The following is a 25,308-nucleotide window of genomic DNA, read 5'->3' on the forward strand; positions in this document are numbered from 1 at the left end:
CTTATGTATTATAGCTATGCTCAACTTTTCATTTTAGCAGTGTTACTGGCTTGTATATAACTTGGTAGTTAGGTCTATATTATAAATGTATATGTGATATACCTTCCTTGCTGCCTAGAATATTGTCTCACATGTAGGAGACAATTCAGCAGATTAACTCATTTGATAATTATTCCTTCATTCAATAATTATGTGTAAACTTCTACTGTGGAAGTAATCCTCTCCTTGAGATGGGTTTGCATGTATTTCTACTCAAATACAGGAGAGTGGACTTAGTAAAAGCTTAAGTTTCTTTACTTGCTTGCTTTGTTTTCTTTGTCTTTACACCTTTACAGTTCTACTTGAATTATTATTTTTTAAAATTTAACAGTAAAAGTAGACCCATCAGAATGTCTTCAAAAACATTTCCAAGGGGCTCTATTTTCAGAAGGATAGATTAGACTATCATTTTCCTATTCACCCCACTAAGCACAATTAAAACCCCTGGATAGTATATATTAAAAATAAATATATAAGAAGGAGCTGAAAGGTAGAGAGTAGGAAACAGTCTAGGAAGCTTAGATCTAAGTAATTACACAATAGTGAGTTCCTGGGATTTCCTTTTGTCTCATACACACCAAACCTGAAGGAGAAGAGACCACACACCCAGAAATGCTGACATGTGCAGACTAAAAAGGGACTTCCCTGCTGGCTCAGTGTGAAGCATCTACGTGCATTGCAGGAGACTTGCAGGAGACATGGATTCCATCCCTGGGTCAGAAAGATCCCCTGGAGAAGGAAATGGCAACCTGCTCCACTATTCTTGCTTGGGAAATCCCATGGACTGGTGAGCTACAGTCCTGGAGTCTTAAAGAGTTGAACAAAACTAAGCAACTAAACACGACAGACTGAAACACAAACCAAATCAAAAGTCTGTTGTCTCGCCCCAAAAGACACAGAAAAGGCAGTTTAGCAACATGGAAAACTCCAAGACAATTCCCTTTATCCAGCTGAACATCTCCAAAAAGTATTGCTTTATCCTTAACCAATACCAAGAAAGCTTTCAACTTTCACCTTCCACCTTCACCAAGTTATGACAAGGTCCCTTAAACTCCCCACCAAGGTGCAATCAGACAAGGCCAAGGAGGAAACTAGAACATTCTTCTCTGCCAGGTAGCACCAAGGCCACCTTCCATCTCTTGCTTTCTCTGTGCAAGTGATATGGGGAGCCTGGACTTCCGCGTTCACTCAGCAGTAACAGGAACCTTCCCCGACATGCTCAAAATGTATCACAGTTGGCTTAATGGAGAGTCAGGACTTGGACCACCTCCCAGAAGTCATGAAGCTACTCTTCTACCCATAGAGTCAGTGGTGGCCAAGTGGGTAGCAGTTACAGTCCCTCCTATACCTCCCAGCCAGAGATGTATCAATGGATATCTGGTAAGAGCTGGAACACCTGCCCACACTCAGAATAATGAAGAGCTCCGTCTACAGAGGCCAAATAAGGACAATGAATATGAATTTCTACTCTGACTTGATGTCAGCTTACCCCACTTTCCTTGCTGAAGCAATATCAGAAGAAGGCAGCTAAAACTGAAGGTTTCAGAATATAATACCCAAATTCCTCATTATACCAATAACCAAGAAGATTTCCAAATGGATGTAAAATTCAATCAATAGATGTTAGTCCCAAGAAGAGCAAGTGGATATCCATAAACATGTCCTTAATGTGACTTGAGTTCATGTCTTATACAAAAGTTAACACAAAATGGGTTGTGAGTTAGGAACTTAAATATAATAAATAAGACTAAAAAAGGAAAAAAAAAAGAAAAACTTTGGGGTTTACAGATAGGAAAAGAGTTCTAATACTGGACACTGAACTATGACCCACAAAGGGAAAATCTGATAAATTGGACTCTACTGAAATTCAAAATGTTTTCTCTGAAAATTAAAACCATAGTGGATATTAACTTTTACCTGTTAGACTATTTTCAACAAGCCAAATGCTGATGAAGACATAGAGAAAAGGGAATCTTGGTAAACTGTTGGTGGGGATGCAAATTTGAATAGCCATTATGGAAAATTGTATGAAAGTTTCTCAAAAAAATGAAAAGCAGTACTCTATATGATCCAGGTACCACACTTCTAGGTGTAAATACAAAGGAAATGAAATCAGTATCTTGGACAGATATCTGTATTCTCATGTTCATTGTAGCACTGTTCACAGTAACCAAGTGTCAATCAATGAATAAATTGATAAAGAAGGTATTGTGCACATAGATATAGATCTCATATATATGATATGATATATATATGATATATATGATATGATATGATATGATATATGTGATATGACATATATATTTGATATATGCTGTTGTTCAGTCATGTCCAATTCTCCGTGACCCCATGGACTGCAGCACACCAGGCTCCTCTGTCCTTCACTATTAATCTTTCCCAGCATCAGGGTCTTTTTCAGTCAGTCAGATCTTTGCATCAGGTGGCCAGACTTCTTGAGCATCAGTTTCAGCTTCAGCATCCGTTCTTCTAATGAATATCCGGGGAAATTTTGCCATTTATAATAACATGGGTGAAACTTGAGGGCATTATGCTACGTGAAATAAGTCAGACAGGGAAAGACAAATACTGTATAATCTCACTTACATTTGAAATCTAAAAACAGATCAATCTCAAAAAAAAAATCTAAACACAGATTAAAAAAAATACTATTTCTTTCTATTTGTTTCACAGAAGCAACATGTTAGTCACTCAGTCATGTCTGACTCTTTGTGACTCCATGGACTATGGCCTGACTCTGGAATTCTCCAGGCAAGAATACTGGAGTGGGGTGCCATTTCCTACTCCATCACAGAAACAAAGAGTATATTAATTGTTACTGGGGTAGGAGGTGGGAGCAATAGACATTAGTCATAAAGTACAAATTTTCTCTTATGTGATGAGTAAGTTCTAGGGATCTAAAGTAAAGCATGATGACTATACTGCTTTGATATTTGGGGATGTAAACTCTAGATATCTCAAATGTGAGGTTTGCATCCTTCTTGGGGAATTAAAACCCTTTTTCCTTCATAGAAAAGTTTATATTTTGTTCTAAAATAGAAACCCCAGTGAATATGAAGGCCCTATAATCTCTCTAGTTGGCCACACAGCAGTGACTAGAGGTTAAGTTTGATCATAACTCTGTCTATAATACAGCTTCCCAGGTGGTGCCAGTGGTAAAGAACCCACCTGCCAATGAAGAAGACACAAGAGATGTGGGTTCCATCCCTGGGTCAGGAATATCCCCTGGAGAAGAGCATGGCAACCCACACCATTATTGTTGTCTGGAGAATCCCATGAACAGACGAGCCTGACAGACTACAGTCCATACGGTCAGAAAGAGTTGGACACAACTGAAGTGACTTAGCATGCACACAGAGTATAATCAAAGCTATGGTTTTTCCAGTAGTCATATGAATGTGAGTGTTGGACCATGAAAAAGGCTGAGAGGCAAAGAATTGATGCTTTTGAGTGGTGGCATTGGAGAAGACTCTTGAGAGTCCCTTGGACTGTAAGGAGATCAAACCAGTCAATCTTAAAGGAAATAAACCCTGAATATTCACTGAAGGACTGATACTGAAGCTGAAGCTCCAAAACTTTGACCACATGATGTGAAGAGAAAGCTCATTTTCAAGGCCTTGATGCTGGAAAGGATTGAGGGCAGGAGGAGAAGGGAGCAACGGAGGATGAGATGGTTGGATGGCATCACTGACTCAATGGACACAAGTTTGAGCAAACTCCAGCAGATGGTGAAGGACAGGGAACCCTGGCGTGCTGCAGTCCATTGGGTCACAAAGAGTCAGACATGACTTAGAGACTAAACAACAATAATAACAGCAGTGCTTTTTGTATCACACTGTGCCAAATACTGTTATTAGTACTCAAATTAAGGACTGATTTTCATTTGCTTGTTTCTATTTATCCTATACTGTGGTGTTGGAGAAGACTCTTGAGAGTCTCTTGGACTGCAAGGAGATCCAACCTGTCCATTCTGAAGGAGATCAACCCTGAGATTTCTTTGGAAGGAATGATGCTAAAGCTGAAGCTCCAATACTTTGGCCACCTCATGCGAAGAGTTGACTCATTGGAAAAGACTCTGATACTGGGAGGGATTGGGGGCAGGAGGAGAAAGGGACGACAGAGAATGAGATGGCTGGATGGCATCACTGACTCGATGGATGTGAGTCTGAGTGAACTCCGGGAGATGGTGATGGACAGGGAGGCCTGGCGTGCTGTGATTCACAGGGTCACAAAGAGTTGGACATGACTGAGTGACTGAACTGAACTGATTTATCCTATTTATGTTTCATCCAGATTAAGCTTACTATATCCTCCTCTCCCCCAAAATACACTGTATTATATAGCTAAATTTTGCTGTTTTTTTTTTAAAATTTAAGAGTCCTTAAATGTTTTCACCACAAAACAATAACAAAATGGCAATTTGAGATGAAGCATGCATGTGTTACCTAACCTTACTGTGGTGAACATTTCACAGTGTGTATCTGTATCAACTCATCATGCTGTATACCTTAAACTCATGCAATATTATATGTCAATTATCTCTAAATAAAACTGGGGATAAACCTACTATATATATATACAACCACCATATAATCTAGCAACTGCTCTTTGGGACAATTAAATGAAATCTTATGTTCACACAAAAAGCTGTACATGAATGCTTCTAGCCATTTTGCAATAGCCTCAAACTGGAAATAATCAAGACATCCTTCAGAAGGTAAATGGTAAAATAAAGTGTTATGTATCTTTACCATAAATTAATACAGTTGGAAAAATCAGTGAACTGCTGATGCAGTCAAGATCTTGGATGAATCTTCTGAGAATTATGTTGGGTGAAAAAAGCCTATCCTCAAATGTTACGTACTGTATGATTTCATTTACATAACATTTTTGTAAAGACGAAAGTATAAAAATGCCCTGTGCTTAAGGAAATGAAGTGGGTGCGGCAACAGGAGAGACCCTTGTGGTGACAGAAAATCTCTTGACTGTAGAATGTCAGTATCATGTTAGTCATACTGTCCTATAGTTTTATAAGATATTATCATTAGGGAGAATGCAGGAAGAGGACACTGAGGTCTCTCCATGTTATTTCCTAACACTACATGTTAATGTAGAATCGTTTCACACAAAAAAGCTTAATTTAAAAGTCGATCATTAACATTATCACATTTACATATTTTATATCTATGCACTTTCAATGACATGAAAGCCCTTAGCTGTTTTTTCAGAAAAATAGATTAAGGCCCTAAGAGGAATGCTTAGCAATTTACTCTTTTATAATCCATCATCTTATGTCACTTGTTGAAGCCAAAATGGCACTGGACTGGTCAGATGAATCTGTTAACTGAGTCAAAATTTGTGATCAAAGTGATGAGATGAATCAAGCCAATCAGATTCTTGCATTTGAAATTAAACACATACACACGCATACTTTTACATGCAAACAGGGACAGGCTGTGTGCTCACTGTTAAGGTGCTATCTCAGTTCAAATCCATACTCCTCCATCTTGCTTTGAAATGCTGAGCCTGGGGCTCTGCAAAGCACAAGTTTCTTTTGCTACCTGATTTCCTGTTTCTGTCAATAGACACAGTTAGAGGGAGACTGGAGAGCTGGAGGGAAAACTGCTCACGACCTACACCCTACACAACAGTTGATTCCAGTGTTTTTTGCTTTTCCCATACTCCTAAAAGCAACCTCATCGGTGCCCCTCTTCCAGGTGATATAACAGCACTGGCTGCCTGGTACTCCTTCCTCAGAGACCTGGCTCCATCTTTGCCTGTGGATTCCCTTCTAATTCTTCAGGCTGTTAACATTCGCTCAACAGGTTTCCTCACAAAATTCTGAGTCCCAGATATCTGTGGTCCCCAATCCGACCTCCTGGGGCACTAAACCTGCAGGCTGGCTTCATTCTTCTTAGAGACATTAATCCCAGCAAGATGGAGTCCTTCTCACCCCAGCTTCTACAGTTCCTCAATCTTCCAGGAAGATCCCTGAATTTCAGTTCTGTAAAGCCCTTCCTCCAATCTTCTCAATTCTCATCATCCCAAATTAATGTCTGTGGCTCTGCAGCCAAAGTAGCCACTTCCTGCAACCTCTATGACCTATCAGTGTCCTTGTTCACCTCTTTAATTCTCCAATATCTGGTTGATAATTCCTAAATTACATTTTGTCTATTATAATACCCAGTGTAGTTTCTGTTTCCTAGGTGTAACCCAGATGCAGGTCATTAGCGGTAAGATTAGAAGGTGAATAAATGGGAAGATGCCAGAAAGGCCATGAAAAGCTAGGTTCAAGGCAAAAGTATGAAAGAATCAAATAAAGGAAGGGTAAGAAAAGCAATCAGAAGCTAAGAGAGAGAAAGAAAGAGTCAGGTAGAAAGAAAGAAAGAAGAATGGATGAAATATATATTCAGGGAGAAGTAGAGTTGCAAAGAGGATAAGTTTGCTATTGCTGATGAAAATGGTACAGACATATAAGAAAATGCTAGAACTATCTTTTTTTTTCCTGTTTTCAAATTTTGTTTCAATTCCAGCCCATGCATGTAAACAAAATAATTATCTTTTCACTACAGTCACTATTATGAGTCTTTCAAAAGAGCCAAAGTAAAAGGAAACAACATCCTCCCTTCTGTATAGATAGGACTAAGTGAAAGTGAAATTTACTCAGTCGTGTCCGACTCTTTGTGACCCATGGACTATACAGTCCATAGAATTCTCTGGGCCAGAATGCTGGAGTAGGTAGCTGGTCCCTTCTCCAGGGGATCTTCCCAACCCAGGGATCAAACCCAGGTTTCCCACATTGAGGCGGATTCTTAAAAGGGGGCCATCATATGCTCTTAAAATACCCAATAAATGAACAACAACAACAAAGAAAAAAACAAGACTTTCAGGTCTTTCATCTTTCTTCTGGCTCATGTTCCTCTTGATACGCTTCTACCTCATCTTTATCTTACCATTGCCTTTCATCTTTAGAGGACATTTAACACGCTAAAAAACACCTCCATATCTGTGCTCTTATGTGACTTTCCAAACACAGTGGTTTCCCAGAAGACAGATAACATGTCTTCCATTTAGCTTAATCTATACAATGTGATGGAAAAGATGCAAAAACGGATAGATGTCTTCAAGGAAGATCTTCAGTTATGAATCCAGGACAGGTAGCTGTTATACATGCAACTCAGAGAGGACTTAACATTAACAGAAAATGCAAGACAATTCCTCATGCCCTGGTGCCAGATTCTAAGAAGATTTCTACTTTACTCTTAAAGCAGCAAGAATGATTCAAGCAAACATTTGCCAATTAAAATGGCAAGTACACATGTCTCCCTTGCCATAGATGGAGCTCAATTCCACTAAAATTTCAGCTTATTATTTTTTTTCTCCTTAATACAGTTGAGCCCCACAGATGAATAAGCAGATTATTTCAATATCACAGAGCTGGACGTCTCCAATTCCTAGGCTCACGTGGCCTTGACAATTGATGATACAATATGTAGCTACAGACCATGCCGCAGCCCATGCCCTCAGCCCATGAACTGGCACTTGTATGAGTGACCTGGACTTTCACTCTTCCCCATTGGGTCTTTCAGGCAAGTTCAGCTTTCCCAAGAGCCCACGAGAAAATATTTTCTTGCTGTTACCACATCAGGTGTTCCAACCTCACCAGGTTTTCAAAGGGAGAATAAAAACCAGTTACCTTTCCCAAACACTTTGTTCCATATTAATGACCTAACTACTGCCCTGGTTTCAAAGAAGGAGGGGGACATCACCATTTGTCTGATTGTTCCATTCTGAATCCTGGGCAGACCAATCTGCTGCTCTTTCAACTCCTGGGGCAGTACAAAGAAACATCTGTTCCAGGAACAGTTGGACTCTCACCCCTCTGCATAAATCACTACTAGTAAAAGTTTTATGAGGTGGGTACTTTTCCCCCTGCTTCCTCCTTTTGTAATTGACTGAAGCCCAAATGAACAAGATGAAATGGCCAGACATTTAGCCATATGTTGGCATCCACATGTGTACGTTTGGGAGGCAAGAGAAGCTGTCAGCTGTACGAAGGAACATTACAATCATCTGAAATGTAATTAACAATCCCACAGTCAACAAATCTTTGGAAGTTTCTAAAAGATTAAATTACACCTCTCACTTACCTGTAGCAAATTGTCCATGGACCAGTTTCCGTATCTGGGAATGCTGAATCTAGTCAATTTATGGAGACTTCAAAGTGGTTTCAGGATGTTTCCATATTGTTAATCTACATAGGGTATCTCTGCTTTTCCAGTCACTCCTACATAAAAAAGAATAAAAGGATATACTTAGGAATATATAATGCTCAGTAAATGCAGGTTGATCAATTAGATTATAGCATCCATGCATGTGTACTCAGTCAAGTCCTACTCTTTTTTGGACCCCATGGGCTGCAGCCCACCAGGCTCCTCTCTCCATGGGGTTTTTCAGGCAAGAATACTTAAGTGGGTTGCCACTTCCTTCTCCAGGGGATTTTCCTGACCCAGGGATAGAACCTATTTTCCTGTATCTCCTGCATTTCATGTAGAATCTTTACCACTGAGCCAGTGGTGAAGCTATACTTGAACATTTTTATTATTTGTTTAATAGAAAAGGATAGGAAGGAATCATTTCTCTTTTAAAAACAGTATTGCATGTTAATATGGCTTTGTACCTACAGTTAGCACCTAGCAAAAGACCAGGTGAGTGGCAAAGGGTTAATAAAATTTTATTGACTATACACTTGATATAATAGATTTCACTAAAATTGTCTTGTTCCTGCATGTCTTGAGAAAGTGAAAGGGAATTTAACTTTTGAGAAGCTACTATGGGTCTAGGGCTTTGCTAGTTGCATACACACACACACACACACACACACACGTGTGTGTGTGTATATATACATATATGTGTATGTATGTGGAGAAAGACATGGCAACCCACTCCAGTATTCTTGCCTGGAGAATTCCATGGACAGAGAAGCCTGGCAGGCTACAGTCTCAAAGAATCGGATACAACTGAGTAACTGACACATATATATATACACACATATAATCTTATTCCTGGAGAAGGAAATGGCAACCCACTCCAGTATTCTTGCCTGGAGAATCTCATGGAGAGAGGAGCCTGGTGGGCTGCAGCCCACGGGGTCACAGGAGATGAACACAACTTAGTGACAAAACCACATAATATTATTCCATTAGCACAACCACCTCTCTAAGCATTTACTACCTATAACCCTGTTTGGCAAGTTTTTATTAGCCTCATTCTTCACATCTTAAGTGAACAACTTACAAGTCAGGGAAGTCAGTTTTTAAGACCAGCTAAGCTGAAGAACGGTATGAAAAGGCAAAATGATAGGATACTGAAAGGGGAACTCCCCAGGTCGGTAGGTGCCCAATATGCTACTGGAGATCAGTGGAGAAATAACTCCAGAAAGAATGAAGGGATCAAGCCAAAGCAAAAACAATACCCAGTTGTGGATGTGACTGGTGATAGAAGCAAGGTCCGATGCTGTAAAGAGCAACATTGCATAGGAACCTGGAATATCAGGTCCGTGAATCAAGGCAAATTGGAAGTGGTCAAACAGGAGATGGCAAGAGTGAACATGGACATTCTAGGAATCAGCGAACTAAAATGGAGTGGAATGGGTGAATTTAACTCAGATGACCATTATATCTACTACTGTGGGCAGGAATCCCTTACAAGAAATGGAGCAGCCATCATGGTCAACAAAAGAGTTTGAAATGCAGTACTTGGATGCATTCTCAAAAACAACAGAATGATCTCTGTTCGTTTCCAAGGCAAACCATTCAATATCATGGTAATCCAAGCCGAAGCCCCAACCAGTAACGCTGAAGAAGCTGAAGTTGAACAGTTCTATGAAGACCTACAAGATCTTGTAGAACTAACACCCCCAAAAGATGTCCTCTTCATTCTAGGGGACTTGAATGCAAAAGTAGGAAGTCAAGAAACACCTGGAGTAACAGGCAAATTTGGCCTTTGAGTATGGAATTAAGCAAGGCAAAGGCTAATAGAATTTTGTCAAGAGAATGCACTGGTCAGACCAACCACTTTCTTCCAACAACACAAGAGAAGACTCTACACATGGACATCACCAGATGGTCAACACCTAAATGAAATTGATTACATTCTTTGCAGCCAAAGATGGAGAAGCTCTCTACAGTCAGAAAAAACAAGACTGGGAGCTGACTGCTGTTCAGATCATGAATTCTTAATTGCCAAATTCAGACTTTAATTGAAGAATGTGAGGAAAACCACTAGACCATTCAGGTATGACCTAAATCAAATCCCTTATGATTATACAGTGGAAGTGAGAAATAGATTCAAGGGACTAGATCTGATAGACAGAGTGCCTGATGAACTATGGATGGAGGTTCGTGACATTGCACAGGAGACAGGGATGAAGACCATCCCCATGGAAAAGAAATGCAAAAAAGCAAAATGGCTGCCTGGGGAGGCCTTACAAATAGCTGTGAAAAGAAGAGAGGTGAAAAGCAAAGGAGAAAAGGAAAGATATCAGCATCTGAATGCAGAGTTCCAAAGAATAGCAAGAAGAGATAAGAAAGCCTTCTTCAGCGATCAATGCAAAGAAATAGAGGAAAACAACAGAATGGGAAAGACTAAAGATCTCTTCAAGAAAATGAGAGATACTAAGGGAAAATTTCATGCAAAGATGGGCTCGTAAAAGGACAGAAATGGTATGGACCTAACAGAAGCAGAAGGTATTAAGAAGAGGTGGCAAGAATACACAGAACTGTACAAAAAAAGAGCTTCACAACCCAGATAATCATGATGGGGTGATCACTCAGCTAGAGCCAGACATCCTGGAATGTGAAGTCAAGCGGGCCTTAGAAAGCATCACTACAAACAAAGCTAGTGGGGGTGGTGGAATTCTAGTTGAGCTGTTTCAAATCCTGGAAGATGATTCTGTGAAAGTGCTTCACTCAATATGCCACCAAATTTGGAAAACTCAGCAGTGGCCACAGGAATGGAAAAGGTCAGTTTTCATTCCAGTGCCAAAGAATGCTCAAACTACTGCACAATTGCACTCATCTCACACACTAGTAAAGTAATGCTCAAAATTCTCCAAGCCAGGCTTCAGTAGTACGTGAACCATGAACTTCCAGATGTTCAAGCTGGTTTTAGAAAAGGCAGAGGAACCAGAGATCAAATTGCCAACATCTGCTGGATCATGGAAAAGGCAAGAGAGTTCCAGAAAAACATCTATTTCTGCTTTATTGACTATGCCAAAGCTTTTGACTGTGTGGATCACAAGAAACTGTGGAAAATTCTTCAAGAGATGGGAATACCGGACCACCTGACCTACCTCTTGAGAAACCTGTATGCAGGTCAGGAAGCAACAGTTAGAACTGGACATGGAACAACAGACTGGTTCGAAATAGGAAAAGGAGTACCTCCCGGCAGAATATTGTCACCCAGCTTATTTAACTTATATGCAGAGTACATCATGAGAAACACTGGGCTGGAAGAATCGCAAGCTAGAATCAAGATTGCTGGGAGAAATATCAATTACCTCAGATATGCAGATGACACCACTCTTATGGAAGAAAGTGAAGAGGAACTAAAAAGCCTCTTGATGAAAGTGAAAGAAGACAGTGAAAAAGTTGGCTTAAAGCTCAACATTCAGAAAATGAAGATCATGGCATTTGGTCTCATCACTTCATGGGAAATAGATGGGGAAACAGTGGAAACAGTGTCAGACTTTATTTTTGGGGGCTCCCAAATCACTGCAGATGGTGACTGCAGCCATGAAATTTAAAAGACGCTTACTCCTTGGAAGAAAACTTATGACCAACTTAGCATATTCAAAAGCAGAGACATTACTTTGCCAGCAAAGGTCCATCTAGTCAAGGCTATGGATTTTCCAGCGATCATGTATGGATGTGAGAGTTGGACTGTGAAGAAAGCTGAGCATTGAAGAATTGATGCTTTTGAACTGTGGTGTTGGAGAAGACTCTTGAGTCCCTTGGACTGCAAGGAGATCCAACCAGTCCATCCTAAAGGAGATCAGTCCTGGGTGTTCATTGGAGGTACTGAAGCTGAAGCTGAAACTCCAATACCTTGGGCACTTCATGTGAAGAGTTGACTCATTGGAAAAGACTCTGATGCTGGGAGGGATTGGGGGCAGGAGGAGAAGGGGACGCCAGAAGATGACATGGCTGGATGGCCTCACCGACTCGATGGGCATGAGTTTGAGTGAACTCCTGGAGTTGGTGATGGACAGGGAGGCCTAGCATGCTGCGATTCATGGGGTCACAAAGAGTTGGACACGAATGAGTGACTGAACTGAACTGAAGCTGAATGAGTGGGACACAACTTAGTGACTGAGCACGTGTGCACGCATGAAAGCTGAATCCATTACTCTTTTCTTACTCAGATCTGGGAGAGGAACATAAAATATTGTTTTGTTTTAATAATATTGAAACATTTTTTTACACTGAATTTATCTTAAGATATTGCTTTCTGATACCTCAATTGGTAAAGAATCTGCTAGCAATGTGGGAGACCTGGATTTGGTTCCTGTGTTGGCAAGAACCCTTGGAGAAGGGAAAGGCTACTCACTCCAGTATCCTGGCCTGGAGAATTCCATGGACTATGTTCTATGGGATTGCAAAAAGTAGGACACAACTGAGCGATCAGAACACACCCATCTTAAGACAAAGAAAAATAGTGGCTTGGATATTGGGCTATGGTGACTTCCAAGGAAAATTTGATACTAAATTCCATGTCATTGTATATCATATCATAATTATGGTCCTTTTCCTTAACCATATGATTTTTATTTCCTCCATCACAATTGTTCTGGCCTGAAAGTTCAAATGTCTATTTTGGATTCATGGGGCTCTTGTAACTAAATTCAGCATAATCATTTCATGCCCATCAAAACCATCTAACTTCTTAAACTCTCTCTTATATTAACTGGTTTATAGTAAGAAACCATCAGCCATAGTGATCCTATCTTCCCAATCTAAAAGGAGTATTATGACAGCAACAAAGGACCCTATGGACACCTTCCTGTTCTAGGAAATGGTCATAGAAAATCCTCTGCTCTCAATATTGAGCAATCCTTACTTTTTTGAACCCCAAACTTGTCTTTCCTCTTCAGTCCACCAAGAACTGTCAAATATACCAATTAGCACATCTCCCATATTTCCAAAAATCCTCTCTTAATAGATACTTGCCAGTTAGATACAGTCTCAGTATTTTACCCTTTTACCCCATAAAACTGACTCCCCTGTTCAACACTTTGAACTGTGGCTTGGACAGAAGTGACAGCAGGAGAGCCTTCCTTCCACAAATATATGAATCAACAGCCATTGCTAAGTTTGTCTCAAACTTGGATTTTCTACTGTCATTCCAGATTATTGTAAGAATTCCCATTAGGATAATCCTGAATTTAATGCTAGAAATAAACATCTAAATTTATTCAGCAATTTGCAGATTCTTCTTAGCATATGTTAAAGAAACATAGTAGAACTAGTATGAAAAAAGAGGAAGAGGGCCATGAATTACATGAGGGGACAAATACCAAACCTAAGAAATATTAATAGATTAAATTTTTGTTACAGTTGCAGTTGTTATTCAATTTGTTGAGTATTTACAAAAGAGACTATTTCACTGTTGCATATTTTAAAAGTAACCATTTATTGAAGATTCACTCTGTGCTAGGCACGAATTACATAATTTACATGATTATCTAATTTATTTACATGTGGAAATTTTGATGCTTCAGTGGAAATCTATATACATTGTCTACAGCACATTTTTCTGCTCATGTGATTCTGTGAAAGAATTCTACAGAATTCACAACTCTGCAAAATATAAATAGCTGTTAGCAATACAAAATAATTCTTCTCTATAGTCAATGTTATCATGTCTAGTAGATGCTCAACTGACTTCCCTCTTCACTGTGCAAGAAGACTGTTTTGCCTCCTTAGCACATTAGTTTCAATATTCTTAACATATAAATGTATCTTTATTTGGATTTTTCTCTTAACTGGTTGTAACTCTCCTGGTTCTCTCACTGATTAATGAGTTATATAAAATCTTTTACACTTGAAAATTTCATGTCTATATGATAGTCATGAACTTATCTTGTATTAAATGATCTTTTATCATTTTTTTACAACAACTCTATGGGGGATAGATATTGTTAAGCACATTTTACAGCCAAGATGAGCCCCAGCAAATTTCCATGACTTACCTGAGAGCCACAAATTTTCCCTGGGCATTTCTGACTGTTAGGCACACTGCTCAAACTGGGTGTGCAAAGCTGAACAAGGCTGTTTCTATCTTCATGGTCAAAGAGACCAGAATAAATCTGTATTGAAGGTAGCTTATGTGCAAGGTGCTTCCATAGATATCCAGGAACCAGAAACATTTGATAAAACCTCACTATCCAAAACTCACTACTTGATAAATGAAATACTGAACTTGAATAAACTCAAACAGTGCTGTACCATTAACTAACTGAACTCACTCTATGAACTCTTAATAACTGAATTGAGGGATCAGGTAGATTTGTACAGGGAAACATACTAAATTGCTAACTTTTAATCCTCAAAGTCACCTTGTAATGTACACATTCTTCCCATTTTTACAGATAAGAAAAATGAGGCTCAGAGAAAATGATGTTAAAAAAAAATCACAGCATGTTAGAGTAGAAAGAAATAGCAAGATCACAGCATAATGGCCTTATTTTATAGCTGGAAAAGCCAAGTTCAGGGAAACAGAGGGCTTCTCTCAAATCTCTCACGCAGCAAGGGGCTGGGTCTGGCTCAGTATCCACCCATTGCTTCTACATTATCTGACACTAGTAACTAGGAGAATGAGCCACATAGCCATTAAAATCAGGGAGAAAGGAAAGGTGAAATTTAACACTTGCTGAACAATGCAAAGAAATAGAGGAAAACAATAGAATGGGAAAGACTAAAGATCTCTTCAAGAAAATTAGAGATAACAGGGGAACATTTGACGCAAAGATGGGCACAATAAAGGACAGAAATGGTAGGGACCTAAGAGAAGCAGAAGATGTTAAGAAGAGGTGGCTAGAATACAAAGAATAACTATACAAAAAAGATCTTCATGACCCAGATAATCATGATGGTGTGATAACTAAATAGAGCCAGATATCCTGAAAGGTGAACTCAAGTGGGCCTTAGGAAACATCACTATAAATACAGTTAGTGGAGGTGATGGAATTCCAACTGAGCTATTTCAAATCCTAAAAGATGATGCGGTGAAAGTGCTGCACTCAATATGCCAGAAAATGTGGAAAACTCAGCATCGGCTATAGAATGGAAAACCTTTTCTCATTCCAATCCCAAAGAAGAGCAATGCTACCGAATGTTCAAAGCACTGTACAATAGCACTCATTTCACATGGTAACAAAGAAATACACAAAATTCTCCAAGCTAGGCTTCAACAGTATCTGAAATAAGAACTCCCAAAAGCTCAGGCTGGATTTAGAAAAGGCAGAGGAACCAGAGAACAAACTGCCAACATCAGTTGGATCATAGAAAAAGCAAGAGAATTCCAGAAAAACATCTACTTCTGCTTCACTGAGTATGTTAAAGCCTTTCCACAGCAAACTGTGGGAAATTCTTTAAGAGATGGGAATACAGACCACCTTACCTGCCTCCTGAGATACCTGTATGCAAGTCAAGAAGCAACAGAACCGGACATGGAACAACAGACTGGTTCTAAATTGGCAGAGTACATCATGAGAAATGCTGGACTGGATGAAGCACAAGCTGGAATCAAGATTTCTGGGAGAAATATCAATAATCTTAGGTATGCAGATGATACCATCCTTATGGCAGAAAGCAAATAGGAACTAAAGAGCTCTTAATGAAGGTGAAAGAGAAGAGTGAAAAGGCTTGCTTAAAGCTCAACACACAAAAAATGAAGATCATGGCATCTGGTCCTATCACTTCATGCCAAATAGATGGGGAAGCATTGAAAACAGTGACAGACTTTGTTTTCTTGGGCTTCAAAATCACTAAAGATGGTGACTGTAGCCATGAAATTAAAAGATGCTTGCTCCTTGGAAGAAAGACTATGATCAACCTAGACAGGATATTAAAAAGCAGAGACATTACTTTGCCAACAAAGGTCCATTTAGTCAAAGCTATGGTTATCCAAGAGTCATGTATAGACATGAGAGTTTGTATGTGAGGGTTGAACCACAAAGAAGGCAGAGCACCAATGAACTGATGCTTTTGAACTGTGGTGTTGGGGAAGACTCTTGAGAGTCCCTTGGACTGCAAGGAGACCAAACCAGTCAATCCTAAAGGAAATCAACCCTGAATATTCATTGGAAGGACTGACGCTGAAGCTGAAGCTTCAATACTTTGGCCTCCTGATGTGAAGAGCTGACTCATTAGAAAAGATCCCAATGCAGGAAAAGATTGAAGGCAAGAGGAGAAGGGGATGACAGAGGACAAGATGACTGGATGGCATCACCAACTCAATGGATATGAGTCTGAACATGCTCTGGGAGATGGTGAAGGACAAGGAAGCCTGGTGTGCTTCAGTCCATGGGGTCACAAAGAGTGGGATTCAACTGAACAACAATGAGACTACCAGGGAGTCTCAGCGTCTCTTTTCCACCTTACTGCCTCATTATTTATCCAATTATTCTGAGGTTTCCTGTCTCAGTTCACTTCCCTTTCTATTGATACTTTAATCTTATCATTTTATATACTTATTAATCTTTAAAATTATTATTTTATATATTAATTAATCTCTTATGTAAGAATCAGGTCAGTTCAGTTCAGTTCAGTTGCTCAGTCGTGTCCAACTCCCTGTGACCCCATGAATTGCAGCACGCCAGGCCTCCCTGTCCATCACCAACTCCCGGAGTTCACGCAAACTCATGTCCATCAAGTTGGTGATGCCATCCAGCTATCTCATCCTCTGTCGTTCCCTTCTCCTCCTGCCCCCAACCCCTCCCAGCATCAAAGTCTTTTCCAATGACTCAACTCTGCATGAGGTGGCCAAAGTATTGGAGTTTCAGCTTTAGCAGCAGTCCTTCCAATGAAAACCCAGGACTGATCTCCTTTAGAATGGACTGGTCGCCAGGCACTAATTTCAATATTTCAAAAGAGGCAGTGATGAATAATCATCTATAATAAATAAGAGCTATTTAAAAGATCAAGTGTCTTTGTGGTTTGGTTTAAATCAACTCAGATGAAACCATGTTTTTTATTCTCAATCTGGAATGTCAATAGAAATATACAGTGGATTGCTTAATAACAGACAGCATGAAAAACACACTAAGTGCCATTACATCCATGGACTCTGTTCATTAGAAAAACATTCAGATTATGGGGTTCAAATATGCTGGAGGAACCTTTGGTGGTGAAAGTTTTGGGAATCACATGCCTACATTCTATCACTGCCCAGGAATTTTGATGATCTCTGCAGACACCCACTGCCATGGACAACTTTGCTCTGAAGTTGTCTTTCGCTCACAAATCCAGGTACAATTTCCTACTTATATAGGAAATTGTTCCTGTCAGTACCAACAGGAGGACAGCATTGATTTCTTATCATCCCTATCTGCAGAGTGTGGCTGGAAATTTGGGCAGATCTCAGAACCTTCAGAATCTTCTGTACGTTAAACTACCTTGTATCTGCTTATAATACCACATTCTAGAAACATTGGGGATCACATTTTCATGGCTGCTAAACCATAAAATCAAGCTAAATTCATAGTTTTCTTTTTTCTTTTCCCTCTTTTTCCCTCCTCATCCCCACCCTTCTATCCCCACCCTTCTTGTTTTCCTCTCCTCTCCCTTTCCTCTTTTCCCACTTTTCTCCTCTCCCTTTCTTGATTTTCTTCTTCTTCATTGGGAAATATATTTTGATGAGGTCATAGTTATCAAATGAATAGGTTTATACTATATCACTTCTCAATAAGCAGAAGAGAGAAATCATACCAGTTATTAGCATCCCTTAAAAAGTGAGAGGACCATATTGCACAACCTATCACGGGTCACTGTTAGTTAAGAAAAATGCAACACACTTGTCCTAGGATGATGAATTTTCTTTATTTTCAGCCATTCACAGCACACCTGCTAGTTGGTCTGATTTTGTTTCAGGTCTTCGCACCCTCCAGAGACATTCCCTTAGGAAATTTACAACCTTCTGTTCCTTTCCAAGGCATCAAAATTCTAATGGAGCTGTATTCTATGTAAACCTATGCTAATTTCCATCATTATGCAGATGTCCAAGTCTATTGCAGGTTTCCACCTAAAAGTGTTATTTCCCTCTAGAGTCAAAAGTACTTGGATAAGCTGTTGATCCATTTGATAAAGTACAATCCATATATTATGAGGCCACCAAATATGTTGAACTTCAGCCAGGAAAACAAGATCTCCCCTAGAGACCTTGGTGAATTGACTGATGTTGAATTGCAGCTTTTATTTAAAATGAATTGATGAAAAACATTCTAAAGTAACTTAACTTTTTAATTAATCATAATCTCCTACCATTATGCATTTTAAATTTTTCAGCTTTTGTTTTCATTTAACAAGATCTATTTAGCTGCCTTTGAGTGTCAGAGAAACAGTGTTTTTTTTAAAAAAAGGTATTTGTGTGTGTGGTCCCATTTAATTCTCAAGACAATTTAGAAGTCTCTACCTAGAATGCATAATTTCAAACATTAAGAAGCTAATGTTTAGTAAAGGTACAAGGTACATGCAAGAGCACACAGTTACTTCTTTAACAGGTGTTAAAATACAGACTTTACATCAGTCTCCATGTTCTTTTCTACTTATACTATAGATGTTTTCACTTTAAAAATGGTTAGTCTACTGATAGCTCCAAGTTGGAATTCCCTCTTATAAATATCTCTAAGCATTTAAAGTGAATATGTTCTAAATGAAGATGCTTCAAAGAGAATAATGTTCCATCTAAAGGAAATAAGTGTTAGTGACTCAGTTGTGTCTTACTTTTTGTTACCCCATGGACTGTAACCTACCAGCCTCCTCTGTTCAGGGAATTCTCCAGGCAAGGATATCTGAGTGGGTTGCCATACCATTTAGCCTTGTAACCAAATTACATCTATAATATTAATACATTTGGATTAAGGAGAAGCTGCACGATTAAAACATTTTCAATGTTAAAGTCAGATTTTTATGATGGAAATAGGGTGCAAATTAACATTTGCTCAGATGCTCTCAATCACTGTCATCTTTCCATGTCTGAATCAAAGCTAGTTAGTTGCTCAGTCGTGTCTGACTCTTTTTGACTCCATGGACTGTAGTCTGCCAAGCTCCTCCATCTATGGAATTCTCCAGGCAAGAATAGTGGAGTGGGTAGCCATTCTCTTTCTCCAGGGGATCTTCCCGACCCAGGAATTGAACCCAGGTGTCCTGCATAACTGGCAGATTCTTTACTGTCTGAGCCACGAGACGGAAATGAAAATATCTGCTATATCAATAAACAAGAAATGTCACTGCCATCAGCAAGTTCTGGCCTCCAATTGTGGATAAGGGCTCCCAAAACTGCAACCTAGAGGATGAAGCCACCCCCCATGGTGATTGCTGAAGACCTGGGAGAATGCAAGAAACAGCCATTGGCCACTCCTTAGGTGAACAAGGAACTGGGCTGAGACAGAGTATGAAAGGAATGAATTCAGTGAGCCCAGAGGCTTGCATCTTCCCATACACAGTATGCGGAATTCCTTACCTTTATACCTGATATTTGATGTTCAGACAGACTGTTCCCTTTGTTGTAATTAGTATAAGACCTGACTTCCCCTAGCCTCCTTGGAGCAGTTATCTCTGAACTACTGAGAATCTTGGTCTCCAGTCTAAACATTTCCACTAAATGTTTCAGGTTGTGACTATACTTCTTAGTTGACACTAGTATTTATGGGGAAAAAAAATATATATATATCAAAATAAATGAATTTGTCTGGTAGTTAACAGTAAGCCAGGAAAATATCCACACTTCTTTACATGTATGAGCTCACAGGGCTTCCCTAATAGCTCAGTTGGTAAAGGATCCACCTGCAATGCAGGAGACCTGGGTTCGATCCAGGAATGTGCCCTGGAGAAGGAAATGGCAACCCACTTCAGTATTCTTGCCTGGGAAATCCCATGGACAGAGGAGCCTGGTGGGCTACAGTCTCATAGGGTCACAAGAGTAGAACACAGCTTAGTAACTAAACCACTTCAAACAAAAGGGAGGGCAAAGTTTTGGAGTTCTAAGGTGGGCTGATGTGGCTTCAGACCTCTAATACAGAGTTTAGAACATTACCTTCAAACCCTGCCCACCATCCTTCCTTGATATGTGAAACAAAAAGAGCTGAATTTACATTGTGTGTTACTTTCTGCTGTACAATAAAGTGAACCAGTTCTATGCATGTGTATTTCACCTCACTCGTGGACCTCTCACCCACTACCCTATCCCATCCATTTAGGTCATTACAGAACAGTGAGCTGTGTCCTGCACTGTGCAGAAGGTTCCTACTGTTGCAGTGAAACGGGGTGGAGGTGGGGAGAGGAATTTGTTCCAGTGAAAAGGGGAAAAAAGAGGAATGGGTTGCAGTGAAAAGGAGAGAAAAAGAGGGATGAGTTTTTTTCTCTCCCTTTCCTGAAAACAAAGACGGATATATAGTGAGCAGGCCTGAACATTCCTAGTTTTTTTTTTTGTTTGTTTGTTTGTTTGTTTTTTCACTTTAACTGCTCCTAACTCAGGGTGTCTGTGACTAAGTTTGCTTTTCTGCCCCCTAACTCTGCAGGAGCTACATTTCACAGCTACTGTCCTTTGCTTACCCTTACAACACTTCCTTCCCCTTGTAGCTACATATCAGAAAGAAGGCTGCAGAGACACAGAACAGCCAGACTCAATTACTAGCTTATTGACACCAGCCTATGGCTGGTTTTGAGACTATCCTAACACTTTTGATCCTCATCACCAACCCCTGACTGAGAGCCCTCGTCTTATATAAGCCCCTAGACTCCTCAGGGAAGGGGGAAAGTTCTTGAGCCTTAGAGCCTTCTGTGTTCCCCTCGCCACAAGGTGAGAATTAAAGGCCCCTGTCTATTTCCTCCAAACTGTCTCCATGATTTTTTGTTTGGCTTCAGTGGGCAGAGAAAGCCATGATTTTGATCAGCAACACTACTGGCTATTTGTTCTACACATAGGAGTACACACATGTCAATTCCAATCTCCCATTCACCCCTCCTCCACCCCTCCATGGCTACATATTTTTTTCCCTATGTCTGCATCTCCGTTCTGTCCTGCAATGGATCATCTGTACCATTTTCTAGATTCCATATATACATGTTAATACATGATACTTGTTTTTCTCTTTTTGACTTACTCTGTATGATAGACTCTAAAGCATCTATACCCCAATTTAAAAAATTAGAGCTGCATAATCTGCCAGTTCCTAGCCATTTCCATACTGCCCTACCCCTAACTATGTTTTCTGATTTTCTGAATTTTTTTTGCAAATTTATTTTTCTCACAGAACAATCATGGAATTAAACTTTTTCTTCTTATTAAAAAAATGCATTTACTGTAGCAAAATATGCTTAAATATTGGGACTCATCAATAGTAAGAATTCTTCTCATCTCTTCTTTGTTTGGCTGGAGATCTGTCTTAGGGATTCTCTCTAACAAAGGCCCAATTCTCTGTGTCCAGCTGTGTATTTTGCCCCATGATGCTATCAACCCGCAGAGTAAAACACAGAGCAACTTTTAAGGGAAGTGGAGAAACCGCGATTCTCGCCTGATTCTTAGACTTCCCGAAGATGCTGACACTCTCTCAGGTTTCAAGGCCTGATGTAAATACACACTATTAATATCATCTTTTGCATATCTGATCATGCCCCTTTCAAAACTGACAGATGCTGTGTGCCCGTTTATTGTGATTATTCCCAAAGTGTATATTTTCACCACTTAATTGTAAACACTGTTTATAATGGAAGCCAAAGAAGAGATACTGATGCTAAAGACAGAGTCTTTGGAAATTATATCCCAAGAAATAATAAATTTAATAAAGAATCATGAGACTCAAAGTGCTAATAATCAGGAAGAGAGAATATATCATTTTCTAACATTGCCTTATTGAATATAAATGAATGAAGTTTTTCTTTATTATATTTGTGTCATTGGGCACTCCAAATCACAAATAGGACTTTTGACATAAACATACAGTCAAGAACTAAGTTATTATATTTATAATGACCATATCCTATCTGGTGTCTTCAATTAAAAACATGACGTATAATCTCAATTCATACAACTCAATAACAAATGTGTTAATATATTGATTTGAAAAAAAGAGACTGATGCCAGTGTATATCTTTCTTTCATTCATTCCTGCATTCTATTTTTTAATGTTTTGAAACAAAATTTAAGTTTAAATATGCTTATGATACTCTAGTTAGCTGTTCAAGTCCCATTTGCCTAGGAAAACATCAAAATAATATGTGCAGAGCATACAATCATGTTGCATCCAACAGCTGTTTCAGCCAGGTTTTCAGGATAAGGTTGGCTTCATGGAAAATCATGATTATTATTTGATTTGTTCATTCTTAGGGAAGCAAATACTTAACAATTATCTGACCTCACTATAAAGTCATAAGGTCTCAGTTCAAATCCAGGTGGCAATCGCTTACATCATTACCATTACATTGTTACTTTCTGAGTTGTTTCCCTATCTTCCAAAGGGTATGACCACTAAAAAACATAGTCACGACCTGAAAGTAGATAGTTATTTAATTCCGTGGGCATGTTTAGGACTATGAGCCCTGGAGACAGCAACTCAGTCAGTCTGTGAAAACTGCTCCAAGGAGGCAGGAGGGGAAGTTAGGCTCCATACAGTTTTGCAACAAAGGGAGCAAACAGTCTGAAGCTCAAAAGTAGGCATCAAGTTAAGGAATTTCACATTCTATGTATGGGAAGATGGAAGCCTCTGGGCTCACTGAATTCATTCCTTAATATGCACCTCTGCTCTCTGGTACTAATCCTGTTTCCTTGCTCCCCTTGCTTCTTGCATTCCCCCAGTTCCTCAGCAATCACCTTGGGAGGTGGTAGCATCCACTGAATCACAGTTTTCAGTTCAGTTCAGTCACTCAATTGTGTCAGACTCTGCGACCCCCTGGACTGCAGCACGCCAGGCATCCCTGTCCATCTCCAAATCCTGGAGCTTGCTCAAACTCATGTCCACTGAGTCAGCGATGCAATCCAACCATCTCATTCTCTGTCATCCCCTTCTCCTCCCAGCTTCAATCCAGCATCAGGGTCTTTTCCATGGAGTCAGTTATTCTCATCAGGTGGCCAAAGGATTAGAGTTTCAGCTTCAGCATCAGTCCTTCCAGTGAATATTCAGGACTGATTTCCTTTAGGATTGACTGGTTTGATCTCCTTGCAGTCCAAGGGACTCTCAAGAGTCTTCTCCAACACCACAGTTCAAAAGTTGGATCACAGATCAAAAGCTGGATCTCAATTTTAGGAGCTCTCATTCACATTTAAAGACCAGAAATTGCTGATGGTGGTGAGATTAACTGTTTATTGATATGGCAGGAGATATTTTCATAATGATATTGTCCTAAACACCTTATTTAAAATTAAATTAGATAACCTATGGAAAACAAAAAGCATGACTTTTGGTAGGCGATAGCTCTGATACTTCTCTACATATCTGAGTAGAAACTGACAAGTCTCTAACAGAAGAGGGAACTCCTACAAAGCCTGGAGTTATACAACTGTAAGGTATACCAGTCCTAAATTTGAATGCATCTAATAACAATAATGGGCTTCCCTGGTAGCTCAGATGGCAAAGCATCTGCCTACAATACAGGAGACCTGGGTTCAATCCCTGGGTCGGGAAGATCCCCTGGAGAAAGAAACAGCAATCCACTTCAGTATTCTTGCCTGGAGAATTCCATGGACCGAGGAGCCTGGTAGGCTACAGTCCATGGGATCGCAAATAGTTAGACATGACTGCGCGACTTCACTCAATAACAATAACACAGTCCCAAAACATACAAAGCTAAAGACGACAGAACTGAGAAATAGGCAATCTCATAATCATGGCTTCCCTGGAGGCTCCGATAGTAAAGAATCCACCTGCAATTCGGGAAACCTAGGTTCTATCCCTGGGTCAGGAAGATTCCCTGGAGAAGGGAATGTCAACCCACTCCAGTATCCTTGCCTGGAGAATTCCATGGACTGAGGAGCCTGGTGGGCCATCATCCATGGATCCACAGAGTCTCAACAAGTCAGACAAGACTGAGCGACTAAAGTGACTAACCCTAGCACAATCATAGCAGAAGATTTTAACATACCCCACTAAATCACTTAAGCAACATATGTCAATAAAGTGAAGAAACATAGGAATAGTAACTATAAAAGAGCCATAAGGATTCTCAGCAAAACAAAACTAGTTCCAATCCTATTGATTTTGTCTGATCAAAATGTCAAGTTTATAAAAGACTTGAACCCAAAGAATGAACTTAACCTAATTGACTTATATAGAACACTGATCAACTTAATGATTTATAAAATAGTAAAATAAGAAAAACATATTTTATATTACAAAATATTTGGAAATGAATGACAGCAAATATAGTATACTTTTAATATTTAAGGGATGTAATAGTAAAATATATTTAGGAGATTAGGGTATAAGTGAATGAATGTAGACTCCTGAAACCTCCCCATTTTTATTCTTGGAAAAAACTAAATTTGTTGATTTCTGCAAAGTTTCTATGGGTCTTCCTCAGCAGCTCAGTGGGTAAAGAATCCACCGGCAATTCAGAAGATGCAAGACAGGCAGTTCAATCCCTGGGTTGGAAAGATCCCCTGGAGGAGGAAATGGCAACTCACTCCAGTATTTTTGCTTAGAGAATTACATGGACAGAGGAGCCCAGTGGGCTACAGCCCAAAGGGTCACAAAGAGGCAGATAGGACTGAGCGACTAAGCACATACACACACACATGCAAAGTTTCTATAAAGTAAAGAAGCCGTGGGTTGAGAAGAACCCAGAGATCCGGGATCATTGTTTTTTATGTTGGGAGTGAGAGTTGGAGACAGTAAAGAAAAATCTTCTACCCATAGGTAGAGAATTCCACTTTCTTTTTCAGGTTGTGTTAGGTACATTTTCAGTTCAAGTTAACCATGATTCTTTCTGAGAGTCTCAATAGCTCTCCAAATCCAGACAAGGATAGTTTGAGAAA

At 39.6% G+C, this 25,308-nt stretch overlaps 1 protein-coding gene across 4 annotated transcripts in view; it reads right to left on the minus strand.

Annotated features, from left to right (window-relative positions):
- The window catches only part of LRRC4C (leucine rich repeat containing 4C), a 1,433,039-nt gene that overhangs the window by 585,931 nt on the left and 821,800 nt on the right, over positions 1-25,308 (minus strand). For all 4 annotated transcript variants that reach the window (XM_060399524.1, XM_060399525.1, XM_042233372.2 and 1 more), the window contains one exon: positions 8,208-8,344. The gene's annotated coding sequence lies outside the window, so the exon portion shown is untranslated. The remainder of the gene's footprint in view (positions 1-8,207; positions 8,345-25,308) is intronic.

The sequence above is a fragment of the Ovis aries genome, chromosome 15, assembly GCF_016772045.2.
Source record: "Ovis aries strain OAR_USU_Benz2616 breed Rambouillet chromosome 15, ARS-UI_Ramb_v3.0, whole genome shotgun sequence".
Lineage (NCBI taxonomy): Eukaryota > Metazoa > Chordata > Mammalia > Artiodactyla > Bovidae > Ovis > Ovis aries.